Consider the following 4677-nt stretch of genomic DNA (forward strand, 5'->3'; position numbering starts at 1 on the left):
AGGGGATTAAGACAAATGGTATTGGTAATCCATCCCAGCTTTAAATTATAAAATTGATTATTTCCCAGACTCCCAGATAGAAGATTCAGATAAAGAGACAAAACGTGTAGATTCTGGGGCAATGGAAGGCAAACAGATAGGGAACAGAAAAAATTAAAATCAAGATAATTAGATAGTAAACAGTTAAGAATAATGTGAATACGTAGTTTGCCTACTAATAGAATGATCTGCCCAATAAAGAAAAAAGATAAAATATTATTATTTCCTCAATTACATGGCATTCTGTGTTTCAAAGAATAACATCATTTCTAATTGAATGGTGGAATAGATATCATAATTTAATAGGTAATAAATATCTAGGCATGTAACATGGCCTAAGTCTTGCATATTTCCTGAAATTGAAATAAAGTCTTTCTTGCCACTAGCGTCAAGAAGAATCTATGGTTCCATGTCTTCTTAGTCAATCCATTTATGATATTTTTCTGTAATGCCCAAGACCACTACACAGTCTCTTCATTGCCACTTTCATCTCTTTATTCCTCAATGTGTAGATAACTGGATTCAGAAAAGGAGTGAGAACTGCATCAAAAATAGCAAGATACTTATCCAGGTGTGATGTGGCAGAAGGCCAGGTGTAGAAAAACATCAATGGCCCAAAGAATAAGATCACAACAGTAATATGAGCCTACAGAGTGGAAAGGGCCTTGGACGAACCACCTGAAGAATGTTTCCAAACATTGAACAGAATAAAGATGTAGGAAACAACCAATAAGACAAAGGAGCCCACAGAAATGAGCCCACTATTGATGGTGACCATGAGCTCTAGCTCTTGGGTGTCTGTGCAGGCAAGTCTGAGGAACCGGGGAAGTTCACAGTAAAAACTGTCCAATACGTTAGGGCCACAAAAAGGCAAATCTACCACAAAAACTAGTTGAATCACTGAGTGGATAAGGCCAATGGTCCAGGAAGTGACTAAAAAAAATAGACACATCCGTGGGCTCATGATGGTCAGGTAATGGAGAGGCTTACAAATGGCCACATATCTGTCAAAGGCCATAGCTATGAGCAGCACTATCTCAGTGCCCCCAACAACATGGCTAAAGAAGATCTGGGTAATGCATCCCCAAAAAGAGATGACTTTATGCCTCTTGAAAATATCACTGATCATTTTTGGAGCTGTGATTGAGCAAAATGCCATATCAATGACTGAGAGGAGAGGTTAGCTAGGAGAAAATACATGGCGGAGTGCAGATTAGTATCCAATGTTACGGTGAACACAGTGATGAGGTTTCCCATCATGCTTGCAAAGTAGAACAAAAATGAAAAAACAAAAAGGAGAAGCTGGATCTCCCATGAATTGGTGAGTCCCAGGAACACAAACTCTGATACTACAGAGTGGTTCATTCCATCCATTGCCTCAGACACCACAATTGGTTTTCATGTTACTTAAGGAAGGAAGAAAATGAGAACAAATTACCTTGGCAAACGTAAGTTTTTAAGAAAGACAGTTTTAAGTTCATGAAAACAATCATCATGAGATAATATTTCACACAGTCAATCTTCACACATGTGTATTGGACTCCTACTTAGAGGGGTCAACTGGTTCCCATATGGCTTCATGGTTTTCAAAACTACTTGCGCTAAATTAATTCCATCACTGGACTTAGTGCCATTCTGCTTTCTTCTAGTATTATACAGATACTTCCTATTTCCTGCTCCCCAGTATGTTCTACTTGGATGACATACAAGGTCATCTTCAAATACTGTTGACTGTGATTTCATATGAATGGATGTGATTTCAACCATTCATGTGAGAAACCTCACAATTACTCATGCACAGCATTCATTTTTTGAAGTCTCTGTTCCATTACTTATATTGCTCAATTACATTTTAAATGTTTATCTTTCTTTCTCCAACACTCAAAATTCCTCTCATTCTATTCTCAAGCTCACAAAATTGTCAAAGCTCAAATATTCCCTCTCACATGAAATCTTCTGAACCCACCCAGGTCTCAATACTCCCACTGCACTGTTAGCATTTATTGCACTCTGCCTCTCCTGATTATATATATGTCCATCTCTCCAACTAAAATGTACAGGCATCAGGTCTGTTTCATATGGGTGGCCCCCAACACCATCACAGTCATCAATAGCGGCTAACGTACACCAGTTACTCAACAAGTGCTTCACACTTGTCGAATGAAGGAAAAAATTAATGAGATTAAAGAATGACCCAGGAGTGAAAAAAGTAGAGTTCATATTAATATTATGTTTTTGTGATGCCAGTCAGAAGTTATCACAAGGTCCCACATCTCATTCTTTTAATTATTTCATCACACAAAGTAATATATGCACAAGAAAATTCTGTCATAAAAAAATGAGGGTCTCAATTATTAACTGAAAATAGTCAATAAAGGGCTTTTGATGTGTTTTGAAACGGAAGAAATCACTTTATTGTATAACCATTACACACTTTCAAAAAAAAACTCAATTTATTGCAGAAAATGAGTGATGAGCTAAGACATATAACCACCTCCTCTAGTCTACTATACTCATTGCCTCTCCAAAGGTAAGAACTCTGCCACATAAATGGAGTCTCTCTCTCTCTCTCTCTTTTATTTTTCTGATAGTATATTTGCAATGAATGAAAGAGTGGCAGAAATGAAAAATTAGGTGAAAAGAGCCAGATAGTGTCTGTGTCTATATTTGAGGGGAAAAGGACGACTGAGTTATAAAGTTCAGACAAGAATGGTGACCAGGTCCCGGCATGGGAAGGTCAGGCAAGATTATAGTTCCTCAAGGATAAAGAACAAGTGTCAGATATAAACCATCGAGAAGTCCACTGCTTAATGGAATGTTTCTGATTTAGTCCAACATCCACATTTTACCAGTGAAATAACTTATATTATTAAAAAAGTAGTTGGTGGCAGAGCTTATACTAGAGCCAAGAACCCTGGACTCCCATTGAAAGTTGCTTGCATTAAATAGCTTTTGTTTCATTTCCTGTTGCTGGTATAGCAAATTAGCACAAACTTAGTGGCTTCTAACAACACAAATGTATTATTTTACAGTTCTGGAGGTGAGAAGTCTGAAATGGGTCTTAAAGGCTAAAATCAAGGTATCAGTAGAGCTGTGTTGCTTCTGGAAGCTGTAAGAGAAAACCTGTTTCTCTCTTTTTCCTAGGGATCCCTGATGGTGCATTAGTTAAAGCGCTTAGTTGCTAACCAAAAGGTCTGTGACTTGAATCCACAAGCCATTCCATAGGAGAAAGATTGGACCGTCTGCTTCAGTAAAGATTACAGCCTGGGAAACCCTATGGGGCACTTCTACTCTGTCCTATAGAGTCACTAAGAGTCCAACTCGACATCAGTGGATTCCTTTTCAGGTTCTAGAGCCACCTGCATTCCTATGCTCATGGCACATTCTTCCCTCTTCAAAGTGTTTCACTCCAACCTCTGCCTCCATCTTCCCATCTCCTGTCTGACTCTCACTCTCCTGCCTTCCTCTTACAAGGATACTTGCGATTACATTGGCTGACCCAGATAATCCAGGATAATCTTTCCAGCTGAAGATGCTTAACTTAATCACAATTCCTTTCGCCATGTAAAGAAATTAGGACGTGGATATTTTTGAGGGTCCATTATTCTGTCTACCACAGCCTTCTTGCATGTGAACAGATATGTTAGGGGAAAAAAGAAAATCTTTAAACTAAGCCAAGAGTCTGACAGAGGGGAATTTTAGATAGCCTGTCAGGAAGGTGGGAGAGATCCTGAAAGGAGGAAGAACTGAGAGTGCAGTAGTTAAGTCCTGACTTTTGCTGTGTAACCACACATAAATGACTTCCGATTCCAGCTACCTGTAGAACCAAGCCTGGACAACTAATCTCCATTAATGACAAGCACACTATGACAACTAGCCAACAAAGGTGTTACTGGACAATTAGTAATTCCAAGTATATAACTGACCCCTGAGGAGTTCTCTGAATTATTTTTGTTCATTAATTTAATAAATATTTCTGAGTACCCAGAATGTCAGGCACTATTCCAGGGTTAGGGATATATTACTGACAAGAACCCAAGCCTTTGTGGAGTGTACATTCATGACAGAAAATACAATTTTGGTCTGTGACATGCAGAGCTTCTTTCTCCAGAAAGAGTAAAAACACTTGAAGAAGTTCTATTATTCATCAAATACTTCGAAAGTCTCAAACACTCTGTTTGCCTCTAGTTCAAGTTACATTCTCAGAAAGTCTCTCCTCAGTTTACTGACATCTTTCTCTCTTTGAATTCTTGCATTTGTAGTTTTTACTACATATTTAATTTTTCAGTAGCTTTTTATTAAATATGCATCAGTTTTATCTTCCCCAATATTTTATAAAACACTTGGGGGAAGATTTTATGCATCATAATTCTTTGTATTGACAGAAAAGAAACTAAAAAACTATGCCCATAGGAAGAATTATTGGCTTATCCACTCATTATTCAACAGATATTTATGGAGCATCTATAAACTGTCTAGCATTACACTACACCTTAGAGATAACATAAAGGTAAAAAAGGATAAATATCAATCTTGGAAAAGCTCACTATCTACTAGTAATTCCATACAAGCATGTAGAATAAATTAAAGGAATAAGAAAATGACTATATATTAAATGGGATGCTAAGATTATCAGAA

General features: G+C 37.5%; 1 pseudogene; it reads right to left on the reverse strand.

Annotated features, from left to right (window-relative positions):
• Positions 1 to 469: 469 nt before the first annotated feature.
• LOC126084516 (olfactory receptor 4F15-like) lies at positions 470 to 1413 on the reverse strand (annotated as a pseudogene).
• Positions 1414 to 4677: the final 3264 nt, after the last annotated feature.

The sequence above is a fragment of the Elephas maximus genome, chromosome 10 (assembly GCF_024166365.1).
Source record: "Elephas maximus indicus isolate mEleMax1 chromosome 10, mEleMax1 primary haplotype, whole genome shotgun sequence".
Taxonomy (NCBI): Eukaryota; Metazoa; Chordata; class Mammalia; order Proboscidea; family Elephantidae; genus Elephas; species Elephas maximus.